The 21,180-nt window shown below is 47.0% G+C and overlaps 1 long non-coding RNA gene across 1 annotated transcript in view; it reads left to right on the top strand.

The window, feature by feature from the left end:
* LOC147124012 (uncharacterized) overlaps window positions 1-20,287 on the top strand; it is a 28,256-nt gene extending 7,969 nt beyond the window's left edge. Inside the window, exon 2 of the long non-coding RNA XR_015079505.1 lies at window positions 19,973-20,287. This is a non-coding gene — a long non-coding RNA (uncharacterized LOC147124012). The remainder of the gene's footprint in view (window positions 1-19,972) is intronic.
* The last annotated feature ends 893 nt before the right edge of the window (window positions 20,288-21,180 follow it).

Genomic DNA, 21,180 nt, shown 5'->3' with positions numbered 1-21,180 from the left:
TCTCGTATCGGGCATGCGGACAATGTGACCTCTCCATTGGAGCTGATCGAGCGTGGTCAGAGCTTCGATGCTGGGGATGTTGGCCTGAGCAAGAACACTGACGTTGATGCGCCTATCCTGCCAATGGATTTGCAGGATCTTGCGGAGACAGCGTTGGTGGTACCTCTCCAGTGCTTTGAGGTGCCTGCTGTACATGGTCCATGTCTCTGAGGCATACAGCAGGGCGGGTATCACTGCTGCTCTGTAGACCATGAGCTTAGTGCCGGGTTATATGACAGCAACAGCCGTTCCTCACCTAGTAACAGTCAGAGGTCATGGTCCATATCGGTACCAATTGTAATTGTTTCTTTAACCAATGTTGCAATATTGCGACCCCCCCTCCTTTTTATCCCCCTCTCTATCTCACCTGAAAACCCTGTATGCAGGGATGTTGAGCTGCCATTCCTGGCCTTCTTTCAGCCATGTTTCAGCAATAGCTATTGATGTAAGCAAACTACTAGACACTTGGCCTGAGTATTAAACAAGGCTTTAATCAACTGTTTTACAACATGGAGATCTAGTTGTGTCCTTCACTAGTTCCTGTTAAAGAATGTCCTGAGCAAGCTGGGCCCATGCCCGAGTATTTATACTCTCCCTGGACAGCGCCACCAGCAGGCCGCCCAGTATTATTTCATAAGTCATTTCCCGTGAATGACAAGATTCATGTCAGCAATGATATCATACTTCTACATGTCTATCTGTGCCCTCAGCTCATCTGCCTTATTCACTAGACTTCTTGCATTGAAGTATATACCATTAAGCACTGCCAAACCCATTTGTTTCCTCTGCTTTCCAAACTCACTTACTAATTTACTGCCTTCCATTTCCAGCTTTGCTTCACTCCCTTCTGAATCGACGTTCAGGGTCCCACCCCCATGCCAAGCTAATTTAAACCCTCCCCAACAGCACTAGCCCTGTTGAGGTGCAATCTGTCCGGCTTCTACAGGTCCTAGCTCCCCAAGAACCGGTCCCAATTTCCAAGAAATCTAAAGCCCTCCCTCCTGCACTATTTTTGTACTCACGATCACGTGGCACCAGGAGTAATCCGGAGATTACTACCTTTGAGGTCCTGTTTATTAATCTCTTTCCTAGCTCCCTAAAATCTGTCTGCAGGACCTCATTCCTCTTTCTACCTATGTCATTGGTACCGATAGGGACCAAGACCTCTGGCTGTTCACTCTCACGCCTCAGAATGACCTGCAGCCGCTCAGTGACATCCTTGACCCTGGCACCAGGGAGGCAACATACCATCCTGGAGTCACGTCTGCGGCCGCAGAAACACCTGTCTGCTCCCCTAACTATTCAATCCCCTACCACTATTGCTTTTCTGACCACCCTCCTCCTCCCCCTGTACAGCTGAGCCACCAATGGTGCCGTGGACTTGGCTCTGACTGTACTCCCCAGAGGAACCATTTCCCTCACCAGTATTCAGAACAGAATAGCGGTTGGAGAGCGAGATGCACTCAGGGGACTCCTGCACGACCTGCCTGGCCCTCCTTGGCGGTCACCTGTTCCCTCTCTGCCTGCAAACCCTTAAGCTGTGGGGTGACCACCTCCTGAAACATGCTATCCATGGAGCTCTCAGCCTCACGGATGCACTGCAGTGATGCCAGCCGCTGCTCAAGCTCCGAAACCCGGAGCGTGAGCTTCTCCAGCCGATGACACTTCCTGCACATGAGGTTGTCCAGGACATAAGAAGTCTCCTGGACTTCCCACCTGGCACAGGATGTGCATTCCACGGGACTGAGGTGCCCTGCCGTGCCTCTATTTAATAGACTACTGACTAAGCTTTAGTTTAACCCACCGACCTAACTCAGAGAGAAAAAAGACAAAAATTTACTCCAGTTTAACAAGAACCACAGAGACACTAAACACAAAGAAACTATATATTAGATATCTAGATACTTAACTTAGAGTCCTCTTTTTGATTTAGATGTGAGAAACCTCCTTCCTCCTCTACACCGAATTCCTACTATCACCAAATTCATCCACTCTGATTGTGATTTACCCAAGTAAATTGAGTTGAGGTCGATGATCAGCCATGATCTTATTGAATGGTGGAGCAGGCTCAAGGGGCCGCATGGCCTACTCCTGCTCCTCGTTCTTATCAGACTCCCTCCTTCATCGCTGAGTGGTTCTATCCTTTCTTTGCTATTCGTTTAGTTTTATAACAGGCTTATAAAAGTCTCACACAATTGTCCCATAGACTTGGTCCTTCCATGTGGCCCATGAAAATGATATGGAACAGTAATGGTGCATTGAAACTGTTCCCCCACCTCCCTGCTTGAAGGAACCGCATATCTGAGCTCAAGGACGAGAGAAAACAATAGGAGCGATGTAGTCTACAGTCGCCAACCCTCCAGGATTGCCCTGGAGTCTCCAGGAATTAATGAAGAATCTCCAGGACATCGCTGTGAGACAAATCATAGGGGCATTGAAAAATTGAGCCTCATCATTTTCATTTTCTTTGAATACTTCCATTTATTAGTTCTAAAAATATTGGAGATGAGGGAAAAGACCGCTTGAGTGAGAGCCAAGACTCGTCCAATCGGGTAAGGAAGAGTCTATCGGCTTTCCAATTGGCTGTGGGAAGGCGGGGCGCTGCGAGGATGGGCATGTTGGTCGACCGATGGCGGGAGGGCGGGGGCTGGGCGGGCGGAGGCGGGAGGTCATGTGATGAAACCTCTGAGAATATGTCCCCAACCAGACTTGGCAATCCTAGCCGAGTCCCCCCGGCCCCTTACAGGAATTACATCTCTCATCAGCCGATCAAGAGGCAGTACTGACTGCAGCCATGGGAGGCGCTCGAAGCACAGGTTGTACCTTCCTGCTGGATGAAGGAAGACCCATCGTGTTGAGCAGCAGTGGGAGGGAGCTAATTGGGGACAAAGTAGAAGCAAAATATCAACAGTACAACATATTAAAAATAAATCTGATAAATAATCCTACAACTTGCATGTTGAAAACCTTTGTTACACTTATGACTATAACTCCTTCCAAATGGTGCTTCATCTTTCCAAGCAACGTAACAAAGTATCTCGGAAGTGCAGCTAATGCATCATTTTGACATTTTTATTGTTTAGCCAGCGGGTGTACAGTCTTGTGCTCCTGGAGTAATAAATGTTTACAGTTTGTCCAGTTAATGAATACCCAGGGCTACAGCATGTGTTAATGTGCTTCTATATATTTACTCATAGGTCAGGACATAAAGGTCCCTATTAAGTAGAAAGACAGACTGAAAGGAGCAATCAGTAACCCCCCCAGGAGCCTGTCGAAAGAATTGTTGGGAATGCCAATTGAGGACTGACAGATGATGTGGCAGTGATTCAATGCTGAGTCAGTGACAGAGGATAACAACAAGGACACACTTCACTGACTGCAGTGGCGCAGTGCAATTCTGAAATTTTACGACTGTAATGACTTCAACCCAAACAAAATAGTGCACTGAAAAGGGAGGGTGCCAGCCTTGGCTCAGTCGGTAGCTCTCTTGCCTCTGAATCAGGAAGGTTGTGGGTTCAAGCCCCACTCCAGAGGCTTGAGTAGAAAACCTGGGCTGCTACTTCACATGTCGTCTTTCAGATGAGACATTAATCTGAGGCCCGTCTGCCCTCTCAGGTGGACGTGAAAGCATGACTTCAAGGAAGAGCAGGGGAGTTTTTCCTAGAGTACTGGCCAATATTGATCCTTAAAAAAAAAAACTCAGATTATCACATTTACAAAAGCAAAATACGGCAGATGCTGGAAATCTGAAATAAAAACAGAAAATGCTGGAAATACTCGGCAGGTCAGGGCAGCATCTGTGGAGAGAGAAACAGAGTTAACGTTTCAGGTCGATGACCCTTCACCAGTTCTGACTGGCAGGAAGCCAGCCGTACCACACGTCACAGGCTGGGTCTGACGAACGGTCATCGACCTGAAACGTTAACTCTGTTTCTCTCTCCACAGATGCTGCCTGACCTGCCGAGTATTTCCAGCATTTTCTGTTTTTATTTTAGATGATCACATTGCTGTGGGGCTTTATCATTATTACATTGCTGTGGGCTAATTTGTTAGATTACAACAGTGACTACATTTCAAAAAGTACATCATTGGCTCTAAAGTGCTTTGGGAAATCCTAAGGTCATGAAATGCTAGTTCTTTCTTTTTCAAACAAAATACAGGAAACTCTCGATTTACCAGCACCTAAATAACCAGAAATCTCTCTTAACCGGCAAAATTCAGGAGTAGGTTCAGGTAAGTTTTACTTCATATTAGTGGCCGTTCCTGGATCTGTGGAAGTGTAACTGGGGTTCCTGCACCTGTTGCCATGCAACAGGGACGCCTGGATCTGTGGCCGTGTACGGGGCTCTCGTACCTTAGTAAGTATACCTCTCTGTAATCCGGACTTTTTGATCAACCGGCACCACGCCGGTCCCGTCGGTGCCGGATAAGAAAGAGTTTCCTGTACTGCATTGAAAAACATAAAAAAACACGGCAACAAATAAGGATAATTCATCAAGTATCAGTATATAATAAAATTTGCTGTGGAAAATAGATAAATCGTAACCAAAATGAAACGCTAAGTGTAAACAATCCTTCTCCCCCTAAAAACAAATCCCCAAAGTAAAAGGTGATGTTGCAGATTGCTTTGCAAGTAGACAGACCCAGACTGCTAAAGAGAGTTCAGCTGCATCAGGACTGTGTGAAGAAGCATTTCACAGACTGAGAGCTGTCAAACCCAGCCTGTGATGTGTGGTGCGGCTGGCTCCCTACCTCGTCCAATTATTTATTTGTCCCAAGCAATTCTAGTGCACACAACCACTTCTCATTCAGCCTGCCACGCTGAATCCCCTGATCTCGGCTTGTGGTTCTGCAGATGTTTCTACAGAACTTTAGTTTGTAATAATCATTTAGGACAGTAGTTGAAACACGACACATGTTGGCAGCTTCCAATGCGCTCATTCACACGAGATATAAAGAATGGTGGTAATCTGAAATAAGAGAGATGCTGGAATGCCTGGCAGCTCAATCCACATCTTGAAGATTAAAATAGGTAAAATCGCCTTCACATGGTCCATCTCCGACTAATTTCCACCCCTCCCTTTCTTTGTTCCAGTCCTACACAGGTCCTCTCCCTCACCTCTTTTTCCACTACATTGATGACTGTATTGGTGCCGCTTCCTGATCTCGCCCCAAACTGGACTATTTTATCAACTTTGCTTCCAATCTCCACCCCTCCCTCGCCTTCACATAGTCCATCTCCGACTATTCCCTTCCCTTCCTCAACTTCTCTATCTCCATTTCTGGGGATATCCTCTCAACCAATATCTACTACAAGCCCACTGACCCCCATAGCTGTAATGATCAATAACATGTCATTCTATAGTGGACTCTAGGTGGAGCCGTAGAGCTGTATATAGCTGTATGTATATAAGACTACACTACCCAGCTGTATGTATATTAAGACTACATTACCCATGAGGCACTAGGCTACCCACAAGGCAGCAGTCAAGATGGATGCCTCTACAGATACTGTACCTAGTCCACATGTGCTCAATAAAAGTGTCTAGCAAAAGCTAGCTGTGTTCATAATAAGAATGTCTGTTTATTAATGAATATAAGAATGGCTACCTTGATTACATTTCCTCCCTCCCCGATTCCTGTATTCGCTGCTCACGGTGCGGTCTCCTTTACATTGGGGAGACCAATCACAGATTGGGTGATCGCTTTGCTGAACACCTCTGTTCAGCCTGCAAGCATGACCCTGAGCTTCCTGGCGCTTGCCATTTTAATTCTCCGCTCCATTCTCACTCTGACCTCTCCGTCCTCAACCTCCTACACTGTTCCAATGAAGCTCAATGGAAGCTCGAGGAACAGCACCTCATCTTTCAATTAGACACTTTACAGCCTTCCGGACTCAACATTGAGTGCAACAATTTCAGATTATAACCTCTGCCCCCATTTTTTTGGCAGCAGTTGTCATGGTTCTGCTGTTGCTGTTTACACCTCCTCTAGGCCCATCTTTCTGTTTCTTAACTTGTCCCATTCCCACCCCCTTTTGCCTTGCGCCATCATCTCTTTTGTCATTTAATCTCTCCTGCCTTCCACCCTATCACAGACCTTCCCTTTTGTTCTTTCCTACCCTCTCCCCTTTCCCTGCCTCTGTACTTGCGTAAAACCTGTTACATCTCTAACTTTTGCCAGTTCTGACAAAAGGTCAACAACCTAAAGCGATGGGATGAATTTTAACCCCCAAAAACGGGTGGGTTGGGGTCGGATGAGATGTTTTAAAAAATCTCAAACCCGACCCCCAACGCGCCTCCAACCCGCCTGGTTTAACGGAAGCTCCAAGAGGCGGGTTGGCAATTTAAATATTTTAATGAGGTTAGTCGCCTCTGAGTGAGCCTGTTTTTTGGATTTTACAATGGCCGACTGGATTTCACAACCCTCAGGAAACCCGACAGCTCAAGGGAGGCGAGGACAGCTTTGGGGAAAATATAAGTGCCTTTATAGCACTGCTTGTGGGCCAAGAGGAGGAGGAGTGCGCCCCCCCCCGACACTCGGTCCCCTAAGCTCCCCAACTCCCCATCAGACATAGGAACAGGAGTGGGCCATTCAGCCCCTTGAGCCTGTTCCGATATTCAATGCAATCATGGCTGATCTGCGACTTACCCGCCTTTGACCCATATCCCTTAATAGCTTTGGTGAACAAAAAGCTATCAATCTCCGATTTAAAATTGGCAATTGATCTAGCATCAATTTGCAGAAGAGAGTTCCAAACTTCTACCACCCTTTGTGTGTAGAAGTGTTTCCTAATTTCACTCCTGAATGGTCTGGCTCTAATTTTTAGACAATGCCCCTAGTCCTAGAATCCCCAACCAGCGGAAAGAGTTTTGCTCTATCCACCCTATCTGTGCCCCTTAATATCTTGAAAACTTTGATCAGATCACCCCTTAACTTTCTAAATTCTAGGGAATACAACCCTAATTTGTGTAATCTCTCCTCGTAACTTAACCCTTGAAGCCCTGGTTTCATTTTGATAAACCTACGATGCACTCCCTCCAAGGTGAATATATCTTTCCTTTTTGATTATTTTCTGTGCCTGTTCATGACATTTTAATGATCTATATACTTGGACCCCCAAGTCTCTTTGGACATCCACTGTTTTTAGCTTTTCACCATTTAGAAAATATAGTTCCAGCTTTTTTAGTTCCAAAGTGAATGACCTCACATTTCCCTACATTGAAATCCATTTGCCACAGTTTTGCCCATTCATTTACTCTTTGTAATGTTATGCTTCCATTTACACTGCCTACAATGCTGCCTATCTTTGTGTCATCAGCAAATTTGGACATATGACTTTCTATGCCATCATCTAAGTCATTAATAAATATTGTGAATAGTTGAGGCCCCAACACAGGTCCCTGCGGGACACCACTAGTCACATCCTGCCAATTAGAGTACCTACCCATTATCCCCACTGCCGGTCTCCTGCCGCTCAGCCAATTTCCTAACCAGGTCAATAATTTGTCCTCAATTCCATGGGCTTCTACCTTAGTTAACAGTCTCTTATGTGGGACTTTATCAAATGTCTTCTGGAAGTCCATATAAATAACATCCATAGACATTCCCCTGTCCACTACTTTAGTCACCTCCTCAAAAAATTCAATCAGGTTTGTCAGGCATGACCTACCTTTCACAAATCCATGCTGACTCTCTCTGATCAACTGAAAATTTTTGAGGTGTTCAGTCACCCTATCCTTAATTATAGACTCTAGCAATTTCCCGACCACAGATGTTAAGTATCCATAGACATTCCCCTGTCCGCTACTTTAGTCACCTCTCCCTCCCGTACAAAGACCCCCCGGGGTTGGGGATCGGACCACACCCGGGGTTGGGGAATCAGACTCCCCCGAGATCGGACTCCTGATCGGGATCATAACACCCACCCCACACGATCGGAACCCCCTGGGGTTGGATTCCCCCCCCCCGCCACCTCTGGTGTTGGTGATCAGACCCTTCCCCAGGGATTGCGGATCGTACCCTCCCCCCCAACGCTTCCACTAGCAGCTGCAGGCTTCCTTACCTGCTCCCTGCCCGACTGGAAGCCAAGCCTGTCAATCAGGCTGACTTCTGGGCAGGGATCCTGCTGTAAAAAAATAGGTACGCTGTGGAGTTCAAACTCGAAAAATTAAAAATAGCTTAACGTATTGGCTAGGGTGCTCCATTAGAGACGTCAGCCATGGCTCGGTGGGTAGCACTCTTGCCGCTCAGTCTTGAGAACACAAAATCGAGACTGATACTCCAGTGCAGTACTGAGTGAGTGTTTAGGTAATCCCAAATTGCTTTACGTTTTGTAGTATAGTCACTGTAATGTAGGAAATACAGTGGCCAATTTATGCACGGCAAGCTCCCACAAACAGCAATGAGATCATTTTAGTGATGTTGATTGAGGGATAAATATTGGCCAGGACACCGGGGAGAGCTCCCTTGCTCTTCTTCGAAATAGTGCCGTGGGATCGCTTACATCCACCTGGGAGGGCAGACGGAGCCTGGGTTTAACGTCTGATTTGAAAGACGCCGCCTCCGACAGTGTAGCTCTCCCTCCACACAGCACTGGGAGGGTCAGCCTAGATTTATGTGCTCAAGTCCCTGGAGTGGGGACTTGAACCCACAACCTTCTGACTCAGAGCCAATCGTGCTACCCACTTTTTTTAATTTTTTTATTATTATACTTTATTGAACATTAAGAACATTTACAGCATCGTGATCATTGCATTGTATGATACAAATCAATTCCACCGCCCTGCACAGCCATTCCGCCACCACATTTTAACATCAAAACCTGAAGTTTAATTTGTCACCTGTAACATATATTAACCAATTGTACTTTAAAAATTGGTTGTAAAATACTGTCCTTAAATTCCTTTCTGAATAAAACATCCAGAGCCTTATAATGATCTTTTAGCTTATACTTAAAATACTCTTTTAGATTGATTCTCCTCCCCTTAAAAAACAGAGCATTCCTTCTTTGCACAATCACGAATCTAGCCAAACTAAACATTAAGTTAATTGCCGCTCCACTAGACTCTGGCAGACTCTACTGCAATCCCCATCTCAAAATTGAGTCCCACGGGATTCCCATTCTCGCTGTTCGGTCCCCACCCAGCAAAAAAGCTTCACACAACTGTCGAACATAGTACTTAAAGTCATTTAACTGCAAACATAACACCAGTAAATGGGACAGAGTCTCATCCTGTGTCCCACACATTGGGCAAGTTGCCGCCTCCACTCGTCCAATCTTGCATAAGACCATCATGGTAAAAATCCGGTTATGAGCCAATTTGAAATCCAGTTCAATCCATTCTGGACATTTAAAATTCGCCCACACTCCCTTCCAAATCCTGTTGAAGTCCAGCTGTGGGTATATACTCTGCCAAAACTCCTGACCAGCAGGTGTCTTGAATCTCCATTCTCTGAATACCTCATAGAAATCTCGACTATTACAGTTGTCAAATTGGACTAAGTCTCCCCCTTTCTCCAGTACAAAGCTTGGAAAAGCAGGACGCATTTTACTTCCTTTGGAGATTTCCGCATTTATTTCTTCCATCCAATCCTGTGGCATTGCCCTCACAATCTTCTCATACATGATTCCTATTGCTTTTCCTTCTACCTACTGAGCCTCCTCCCACACCATGGGCTAAAAATTCGGTGGCGCCGCGTTTGGAGAGCCAAGCTCGCCTGGGCGCCGGAATTTGCGCTCCGGCCAGAGCCGCTTGCGCCCTCCCGATATTCAGTGGGAGCGCCCCAAGAGGGACTCGGGGCACTGCTCGAGGCTCCCCGCGTCCCGCTTGGGGCGCTCAAACCGAATATCGCCGCGCTACGTGCCACAGCGCCACATGCTGTGGCACGGTGCGCTGCTGTACTGCAGGCCTTCCTCCCCTTCTTAAGGGGGAGGGGCCTGCACCAGCGCGATCACCGATCGCGAGTGCCAGCAAAAGAGCCCGACACCGAGGAGAAGTGCCGGGCTTTTGGGACACAGCCGGCACTGCCCGGGGGGTGGATCAGGAGGCCGGGGAGGGCGGCGCGAGGAGGTGCTGGCAGGCGGCCACCGGAAAAAATGGCCGCCCCGCACCTCCACCTTAATTTGCGCCACTACCGCCACAGGTAGGCCCAGTGAACCGGTCGCGATTTGCGACCGGCATTACAGAGGCGGGTGCGACCAAATATCGCGATCGGGGCGGGAGCGGGGCGCTGCGCACACCAATGACGTCATCGGTGGCGGCGCAGCGCTACAAGCTAACGCCGCCATTAGCGCCCCGCTAAATATCGCGGGAGGCGTGGCCAGTGGCGCTAAAGCCACTGAGTGCCCTCTTTGGGCGCTAACTGGTGGCGCAGCCCACTGAATTTCTAGGCCCATGTCCCTCACTTTCGCTTCCGGCAACCAACCTGGAATCACCTCGTATAATACATCTTTCACAGATATAATCCCAGCTTTTATAAAAGCTTGATTAAATAAAACCTCTCCTTCGATGTTGACCCACCTATTCAAAAATAAGGGCTGTTCTAAAAATTCCTTAGCCCCCTTGGGCATAAACTGCACACTTTTTAAAAATTGAGCCCAAGTCTCTACAACCTCCTTATAAAACCTAGGGAGAAGTTTAATCGATTTCAAAAATATATTATTGTATTCCATATACAATATCCCCTGCCCTCCTATCCCACTTCATTTAAAAAAATGCTCAAAACAACTCTTCCAAAAACTTGTATTTGACTTCTGAAGAAATCTCTTCACCCTTTTGATTCTAAAGGATTTTTTCTTCAAATCAATATCTGGGAAGTTGAGTCCTCCCTGATTTCTCCGTCCAATGATGGTATTGTAAGCCACCAAGGCTGGTTTCCCTTCGCATAAAAACCTCACACAAGCCTCTCGGATGGACTTTTCTGCCCACTCAGGAATATCCTCCACTGTCAATAAGTACCATAGCTTAGATAGCAAGAGAGCAGACACCACTGTCGCTCTTCCTTGCACTTTCAACCACCTTCTTTCCCAGCTTCCCAAAATCTTTTTAATTTTCATAACCTTCGGTTCCCAATTTAATCGATCCACTTCTTCCCTGTCTTTCTTGCACCCCATATGCACCCCCAGAACTTCCAAAACCTCCACCACCTTAAAGGGACATACCCCCAACCATTCCCCCCTACCCTTCCCTGCAACCAGGCATTGGGACTTACTATAATTCACTCTGGCACCTGAAGCTCTGCAATATTCCTCCACTACCTCGATAGCTTTCCTCACTGACTCCCCATTTCTCAATGTTAAGGTTGTGTCATCTGCATATTGGTGTATCACCGACACCAGCCCGGAACTGGGTACCACAATCCCAACTACACCTTGTTTCTTTCGCATCATGTAACCTAATGGTTCTGCTTCCAATGTGTACAGCAATGGGGACAGGGGACAACCCTGTCTCACTGATCTCTGTATCAGAAAATACTTAGATAAAAAACGATTACATTTAACACAGCTTTAACACAGATTATTATTTGAATGGCAATAGATTGGGAGAAGGGGAAGTGCAAAGAGACCTGGGTGTTCTTGTGCACCAGTCGCTGAAGGTAAGCATGCAGGTGCAGCAGGCGGTTAAGAAGGCAAATGGTATGTTGGCCTTCGTAGCAAGAGGGTTCGAGTACAGGAACAAGGATGTCTGGCTACAGTTGTACAGGGCCTTGGTGAGAGCGCACCTTGAGTATTATGTGCAGTTTTGGTCGCCTTACCTGAGGAAGGACGTTCTTGCCATGGAAGGAGTGCAGCGAAGATTCACCAGGCTGATACCTGGGATGGCAGGAATGATGTATGAGGAGAGATTGTGTCGATTGGGCTTATACTCACTGGAGTTTAGAAGATTGAGAGGGGATCTCATCGAAACCTATAAAATTCTGTCAGGCCTGGACAGACTAGATGCAGGAAGGATGTTTATGATGGCCGGGGAGTCCAGAACCAGGGGTCATAGTCTAAGGATAAGGGGTAAGCCATTTAGGACTGAAATGAGGAGGAATTTCTTCACCCAGAGAGTGGTGAACCTGTGGAATTCTCTGCCACAGAGGGCGGTGGAGGCCAGTTCATTAAATATATTCAAAAAAGAGTTGGATATATTTCTTAAGGCTAAAGGGATCAAGGGATATGGGGAGAAGGCAGGGACAGGGTAATGAATTTGAATGATCAGCCATGATCTCATTGAATGGCGGAGCAGGCTCGAAGGGCCGAATGGCCTACTCCTGCTCCTATCTTCTATGTTTCTATGTTTAAATATATTTGAATAAAAAATCCTTATCCACTGAATAAAATTTTCCTTGAAACCAAATGCTTCCAAAACCTTCAATAAAAACTCATGAGAGACCCTATCAAAGGCTTTCTCTTGATCTATCTTTAATACATAACCCTCCCTCCCACTCTCTTCCATGAGCTCTATCGCATCTCGGATTGAGACCACAGAGTCTGCGTTGTCCCGGCCTATGACTCCATAGGACTGAGAGGGCCAAACTATCTCCGGTAACACCTCCTTCAAACGATTTGCCATAACCCTCGCCAAGATCTTATAATCCACATTTAATAGTGTGATGGGCCTCCAATTCTTCAGATCCCGTCTATCCCCTGTATTTTTATATAAGCTAAGCTTATGATACCTCTCCTCATAGATGGGGCCAGGCTTCTCTCAATTTTAATTTCCTTAAAAACCCCCAAGAGCAATGGACTTAAAATCTCAAAAAATTCCTTATAAAATTCTGCACTTAGTCCATCGGACCCTGGGCTTTTCCCCCCCTTCATTCCACTTATTGCTATTTTTATTTCGCTAATCCTACTTCTTTATCACACATGCTTCTCTCATCCTCCTTTAAACCCTTTTCAATAAAAGCAGTAACCTTCTCCATCTCCAAATTGGAAATGTCTTCTTTTGTATATAGCTCTTGACAAAAGCTGCTAGCTGCCTCCAAAATCTCCTCACTTTCATGAATGATCTTCTCCCCAACCTTCAACTCCTCAATTAATGATAATCTCTGTCGCAGCTTCTCTTGCTCTAGAAAATATCTAGTGCATCTTTCGCCCTCCAATGCATCTCTAGCCTTTGCACGGAGAATGGCCCCCTTGCATTTTTCAGCTTGCAATAATTCCCACTCTTCCTTTAGCACCCAGAACTTAGTCTCAGCTCACTTATCCCCTCCATCAACTGCTTTACAAACATCCGTAAACCTTTTGTTTATATTCTCTTCTCGATGCCGGTTAGCTGCCGCCCTCTTTTTCCCATAACGTACCGAAAAAACTTTTACCTCATATTTGAAATTGTCCCACCAAACTCTTCTTTCTTTCAAGAACAAAAGTTCCTTCCGAGCATTCTTTATTATATTTATAATCCCTTCTTTATAAGCACTTTCCTTCAGGTATTGATTGTTTAAAATCCACACCCCTGAACCGATCTTAACTCTGCTGTTCCTAATTCTAAGAACCAAAGCCGAGTGATCACTAAAAAATACTTTTTTATAATAAATCTCCATCACCTCCGAACTTAACCCTTCCCACATTAACACAAAATCTATTCGGCTCTGTTTTAAAACATCACCCACCCAACCTGCTCTGGAGAACTCCCTTTTTATGGGGTTCCGGTCCCTCCATAAGTCTCTCAAATTTAAACTTGCCATCATTTTTACAATCATCCCTCTGGAGTTATCATCTTTAAAGGTCATCTGGGCTGAAATGTCCATCCAAGATAAAAATACATTAAAATCCCCCACTATACAAGGATTTTCCACCTCTGCCACTTCAGTGAATAACCCTCGAAAAAACTCGCGACGCTTGCAATGGTCGTTCGGTGCATAGATATTAAAGAGATCACGATTAAATCCCTCCAATTTTACCCTTAGCCGTAAAAATCTCCCCTCAGTGTCCTTGTCCACCAAGGCAACGTTCTCTTCTATGGACGGACTCACCAAAACAGCCACTCCTCTACGGTTATTGTTTGCACAACTTGCAAACACCTCTCCCTTCCAAACCTTCTGAACTCTTTCTAGAATATCCTCATCCCAAAAGGTTTCTTGCAGACACAACAAGTCCATGCCTTTAAAACCCTGCAACAACTGCTGCAATTTCTTCTCACCCCTCAGTCCGTTCACATTAATTGAGACCAATGTAATCATGGCTCCAAAGAAGGGAAGTATGCCCAATAATCTCCCCATCATTTAATCTCTGGCTCTTCCCTCCTCTCATGCTCCTTCTCAACTTTTCGGGCAGCTGTTGCTTTTTCCTGCAGCCTCCGGCTCTTTTTCCCCTCCTGGTTGACCCCTCCCTGCTGTTTCAGCCTCTTCCTTGCCTTAAGTTTGGACCCAGGAGCTGCCCTTTCTCCCTCCTTCTGCCCCTCACTAACCTTTCCCTTTCTACATGATGCCACCCCATCCCCGACTTCCATGTCTCTGTCCCCCTCTAATTCCTCACACTCAAGCTCTTCTGCAACCCCTGTGCCTGCTCCCCGTCCGATACATAATCCTGCTCCCCGTCAGATACTTCATCTCCCACAGAGAGTCTTCCTGCTATCGCAGTTTCTCCCACTGTGCCGCCCCCTTCGGCCACGTCTCCACCTCTGACCCTTGCACCTTGTTCCCTCACTCCATGGGACAATGGCGCACCTAAATTGTTCCCTTCTGACGTCTCTATCTCGCCGATCCCATTCTGCTGTCCCTTTAAGGCTCCTGCCTCCTGCACCCTCTCCCCGCCCTGCCCCCTCCCGCTCCCCAAAATATCCAACTCCCCACCTCTCCCCGGAGCACTCACTTCCGCCACACACCCCGCTCCTGCCTCCTCTCCCCCCGCAGACACCAGACTCCCCAGGGGGAGCCGAACTTGCACTAAGGCTCGAGTCTGCACTCGACCCTCGCTGCCCGCTGCTGTCTTTGTTCCCCTCCATAGCACTCGCCTTGTTTACCGCCATCTCCATCTCAATCTCCGATCCGCCATCCTCTGCCTCTTCCTGTGCTCCTTTTTCCTTCATTTTACCGGCTGTGTCCTCCGACTGCACCGCACCTCCGGCCGTTCCACACTCCTCTCCTGCTCCTTCTCTCCTCCTCATCACTCATTTCGCTCCATTCTGCCACACACAATCAGCGGGTGGGGCCTTTACGACACACCCCACAGCTCTCTGCCTTGCAGCTCCGTGCGATAGGTCCCGACTCACCGCAATTGTAGCAATACAAATCAGGACAGTTTCTTACGAGATGGTCAAGTCCCAGACAATAGTAACACACCTTTACTTGGTTATCGTGCAGCACACGAAAGTACTGCACTCCTTCCAGTGTCTCGCACTTCATACTGTACGGCAAAGACCTCACCCCCTCTGGGAACCGTACCTTTACATACCGGGTTCCGTCTGCTACCCGTGTTCCCGGATAGTACCTCTTTATTTCGGAACAGATTTTAATGTCCCACGACTCCAACTTTTTGCTCAGCACTTCGTCCTCGATGTACACAGGCAAGTTCAAAAATGAAACCATCACCTCCTCTGAATATAGCAGATTCACCTCCAAGAATTTCTCCCCAACTTTCAGACTGAGCAGCAGTTTTTCCACCTCCTCACGGCCACTGGTTTTGGTCGGCAGGCAAAACAGCTTCCCTCACCACAGTCCTCATGAACCGCCTGGATTATATCCCAGGCTCGAATCTTCTTATCTTCACATTGCACCACCACCGTATTTTCTTTACCAAACCTCCTGAGGTCCCGGCCCAAATCTTTGGGCCTTTTTTTCCCCCTTCCCACCACAGTTTCTTCCCTAATTAAATTCCTCTCGGGAATATTGTCCTCTGAGGGGTCCGGCACTCCAGACCCCTCAGCAGCCATCTGGCTGTTTTTGTGGGCCAAAAAGGCCCTAAAACCTGAAAACAATGCCCCAAAGCCCTCCACCAACTTTTTACAAAACTCCCTCCAACACCCAGCTGCAATTAGGCAACCAGTCATACCTGGTTCACTCCTAGCCCCTCCCACCTAGAGAGTGCTACTAACTGAGCCAAGCCTTTCCTTGTGTCCAACATGGGACCTTCCTGCATCAACTACTCACTGGCCAATATCGCTGAGGCATGGAGTGGGGGAAGCAATGTGCCCTGGCATTTCAATGCTGACTACAGGAGAAGATGCACTGGGAAATTTTCTGAATTCCAATTCAACATATTTGTATGCTGTCCCACTGAATAAAACATTAATTCTGGGTCTGTAGTGTTAAAATCCGCCATTAAAATCTCTCTTATCAGCTGGAGACGTAAGGATCTATAGGGAGACAGGGACAATAGCAGGTCCATTCACGCTTGACTAAGAAAAAAAAATAGGTCAGGCTATTATATCCCATTTTCCTGAATTTCAGAGAGCTGTCAGTGTACAATTACTGCACGATTGACATCTCCAGAACTCAGAGAAGCTCAACAAAAGCTTGTGACAGGAATGATGCAGAAGGAAAAGGTGAATGAAATGCACGCCAAGCCATTCATCGCTAATGCCAGGCGTTAGGTAGCGAGTGAACCGATGCAGCGCCCACTCTAAGAGCAGCTCGATGTTCGGCCTGGGTGACCTGTGATGTACAGTGCTCACGGGTTTTTTTGTTCGCAGGCCAGACCCCTTGAGGCAGTCGCTGGCTTGATGAAGCTATCCCTACAACTGCCACGGCTCGGCTGGGAGCCCATGAATATTAAAGCTATTCATAAGCGTGTTCTTTGTTTTGAAGTCAGCCCAAAGAAATATATGAGATTCTGATAACCCGCACAGCACTTATAGGAAATAAAAGGCATCGACCAGACATTCAATTATGTCAAAGTAAAATTTGTGCATTAAAATGATTTATAGTGAAAGGAACAAATTAAATTTAGGTGGAATGGCTGTATTTCCAATAAATTCACTCTGTTGGTCTACAAAGCAGACTCTGCGCTCATGTGGACAGATGCCAGCTATAGTGTATCCCAAATTCAACAACAGCATCATCAACAACAACTTGCATTTATATAGCGTCTTTAACGTGGTACCAAGGCGCTTGACAGGAGTATTCTCAAAACAAAATTTGACACCGAGCCACATAAGGAGATATTAGGGCAGATGACAAAGAGGTAGGTTTTAAAGAGCGTCTTAAAGGAGGAGAGCGAGGCAGAGAGGTTCAGGGAGGGAATTCCAGAGCTTAGGTCCTCGGCAGCTGAAAGCACGGCCGCCAATGGTGGAGTGATGAAAATCAGGGATGCTCAAGAGGCCAGAATTAGAGGAACACAGAGATCTGGGGGGGTGAGGGCGGGAGGAGTTACAGAGATAGGGAGGGGGCGAGGCCATGGAGGGATTGGAAAACAAGGATGAGGATATTAAAATTGTGTCACATAGAAACATAGAAGATAGGAGCAGGAGTAGGCCATTCGGCCCCTCGAGCCTGCTCTGCCATTCAATGAGATCATGGCTGATCATCCAAATTCAGTACCCTGTCCCTGCCTTCTCCCCATATCCCTTGATCCCTTTAGCCTTAAGAAATATATCCAACTCCTTCTTGAATATATTTAATGAATTGGCCTCCACTGCCTTCTGTGGTAGAGAATTCCACAGGTTCACCACTCTCTGGGTGAAGAAATTCCTCCTCATCTCTGTCCTAAATGGCTTACCCCTTATCCTTAGACTGTGACCCCTGGTTCTGGACTCCCCCGCCATCGGGAACATCCTTCCTGCATCTAGTCTGTCTAGTCCTGTTAGAATTTTATAAGTTTCAATGAGATCCCCTCTCATTCTTCTAAACTCCACCGAGTATAAGCCTAATCGACCCAATCTCTCCTCATACGTCATTCCTGCCATCCCAGGTATCAGTCTGGTGAATCTTCGCTGCACTCCCTCCATGGCAAGAACATCCTTCCTCAGATAAGGCGACCAAAACTGCACACAATACTCAAGATGCGGTCTCACCAAGGCCCTGTACATCTGCAGCAAGACATCCTTGTTCCTTGTCACAGCAACAACTTGCATTTATACAGCGTCTTTAATGTAGCGAAACATCCCAAGGCGCTTCACATGAATGTAATTAGACAAAAATTGATACTGAGACATTAGGACAGGTGAGATAGGTTTTAAGCAGCGTCTTAAAAGGAGAGGTGGAGAGACGGATAATTTAGGGAGAGAATTACAAAGCTTTGGGCCTAGACGGCTGAAGGCAATGCCGTCAATGGCAGGGTCCACTTGCGGCTGTAAGCAACATGAAATCCTGAAGGAAATGTTCCGTTCCTTTCTCATACAGCCAGTTTGGTCCGATGGCTTTTCTGTAGGTTCCTTTGGCAACACAAACGTCACTGATGGCAGCGTAGCCGTATAAAGTAATTACACTTGTAGAGCACCTCATTACATTGCCAAAACATCTCACAGCTCTTCACACAGTGAATTATTGTTTCAGAGCGCAGTGACCATTGGTAGGTAGTCCAACGCGGCAGCCATTCTGCACCAGCATTGTCCCATAAACAGCAATGAGATGAATGAGCAGTTGATCTGTATTTTTTTTTGGGTGTGGCTCTTGTTGAGGAGGTGTGTTGACAAGGACACCTGGAGAATGCACAAGAAAGAAAACTTGCATTTCTATAGCACCTCATATGACCTTAGGACCTCCCAAAGTGCTTTACAGCCAATGAAGCGCTTTTGGAGTGTCCTCACTGTTGTACTGTGGGAAACGCGGCAGCCAATTTGCGCACAGCAAGCTCCCACAAACAGCAACGTGATAATGAACAGATAATCTGTTTTAGTAATCTTGGCTGAAGGGTAATTATTGGCCAGGACTCAAAATAGTGCCAGGGGGAACGTTTGTGTCCACCCGAGAGAGCAGACGGGGCCTCGGCTTAACGTCGCACCTGAAAGACGGCACCTCAGACAGTGCAGCACTCCCTCAGTGCTGCAACTGGGGGGACAGCGCGGATTTTGTGCTCAAGTCTCTGCAATCCTGCAGAGGATGCCGAGAAACTCCAGGATGATTTGGACAGGTTGGGTGATTGGGCAGATGCATGGCAGATGCAGTATAATGTGGATAAATGTGAGGTTATCCACTTTGGTGGCAAAAACAGGAAGGCAGATTATTATCTGAATGGCAATAGATTGGGAGAAGGGGAAGTGCAACGAGACCTGGGTGTCCTTGTGCACCAGTCACTGAAGGTAAGCATGCAGGTGCAGCAGGCGGTTAAGAAGGCAAATGGTACGTTGGCCTTCGTAGCGAGAGGGTTCGAGTACAGGAACAAGGATGTCTTGCTACAGTTGTACAGGGCCTTGGTGAGACCGCACCTTGAGTATTGTGTGCAGTTTTTGTCACCTTATCTGAGGAAGGATGTTCTTGCCATGGAGGGAGTGCAGCGAAGATTCACCAGACTGATACCTGGGATGGCAGGAATGACGTATGAAGAGAGATTGGGTCAATTAGGCTTATACTCGGTGGAGTTTAGAAGAATGAGAGGGGATCTCATTGAAACTTATAAAATTCTAACAGGACTAGACAGACTAGATGCAGAAAGGATGTTCCCGATGGCGGGGGAGTCCAGAACCAGGGGTCACAGTCTAAGGATAAGGGGTAAGCCATTTAGGACAGAGATGAGGAGGAATTTCTTCACCCAGAAAGTGGTGAACCTGTGGAATTCTCTACCACAGAAGGCAGTTGAGGCCAATTTATTAAATATATTCAAGAAGGAGTTAGATATATTTCTTAAGGCTAAAGGGATCAAGGGATATGGGGAGAAGGCAGGAACAGGGTACTGAATTTGGATGATCAGCCATGATCTCATTGAATGGCGGAGCAGGCTCGAGGGGCCGAATGGCCTACTCCTGCTCCTATCTTCTATGTTTCTATGTTTCTATGCAGCTGCTGGAAAGCTGGGGAAGGGTTATAGCAACGTGAAACTTTAACTTGCTTCTGCCTCTCTCCACAGATACTGCCTGACCTGCTGACTGTTTCCAGCATTTTCTTTTTTTTTAACACCAGGAGATTTCCCAGCGCTTTTTGGAATAAATGCCAAGGGATTTTAAACATGCATCTGAACAGGCAAATAGGATCTTGGATTTAACATCTCATCCAAAGGGCAGCACCTCCATCAATGCAGCCATGGATTACAAGCTCCTCCCACCCCTGGTGTGACAATTGAACCTTACAATCTTCTGACCTAGACATGAGAGTACGACCAACTGAGCCAAGCAGACACACTGATAGTTAGGATGTAAAACACCAACTCCAGAACAGAACTCTTCTTTCCTGTTTGATTGTACAATTCATAAAGGTTCCATTTTAAAGAATATGAGGGGTATGCTCCTCCTTGGAGCAATATTCCAGTGAGAGCTGGACCTCCGCCCACTCCTCCACTTTCGGCCCCGGCCCTGACCCACTTTCCTAGATCGAGGCTCATTATATATGCACGGCGGGCTCCTGGTCTCTTGCGCATCCTTGATTTTAATCGCTCCACCATTGGCGGCTGTGCTTTCAGCTGCTCATGCCCTAAGCTCTGGAATTCCTTCCCTAAACCTCTCCACCTCTCTAGTTAAGATGTTCCTTAAAACCTACCTCTTTGACAAAGCTTTTGGTCATCTGTTCAGCTGTTCCAATGTGGCCCAGTAGCACATCCTGTTTGATAACGCTCCTGTGAAGCACCTTGGGATGTTTTGCGCTGTTAAAGGCGCTATATAAATGTTGCTAACGTCGTTGTTCCTGGCGAGATTCCTGCCATCAAGGTGAAGTCCACCAGTGCGAAGGCAGGGAATCTCGGTGGTGCTGCTGCGGGCACGCCTCGGCAGGACCAGGAGGGGCAGCGAGGGACCGCCAAGGGACAGAAGCACGCTGAAGACTCAGAAGGAAGCCTCCCACTGAAGGGCTCGGCTGAGATTGAGGCCTTTTGGGCCAACTGGAGGGAGAGAAGCCCCTTTCCCTCCAATGGAGGATCTTGTAGGCCTTCACCAAGGAGTTCCCGGAGCTTACCGCCACTCTCTGTCTCTCTCCATCTCCCATTTCATGGAGCTAGGGCATGTTTATTAAATTACGAATGAGCTTGACCTCACAGATGGAGATTGCACTGCTATCTTCCTTCTACACTTTGCTTTGTCGCACAGGCAAAGCAACAGGAAAGACTGAACAGGCTGGGGCTCTTTT

The sequence above is a fragment of the Somniosus microcephalus genome, chromosome 1 (genome assembly GCF_052327205.1).
Source record: "Somniosus microcephalus isolate GS21.2 chromosome 1, FLI_Smic_1.0, whole genome shotgun sequence".
Lineage (NCBI taxonomy): Eukaryota > Metazoa > Chordata > Chondrichthyes > Squaliformes > Somniosidae > Somniosus > Somniosus microcephalus.
The sequence above is the reverse complement of the archived record's forward strand: the minus strand, read 5'-3'. Positions and strand labels throughout refer to the sequence as shown.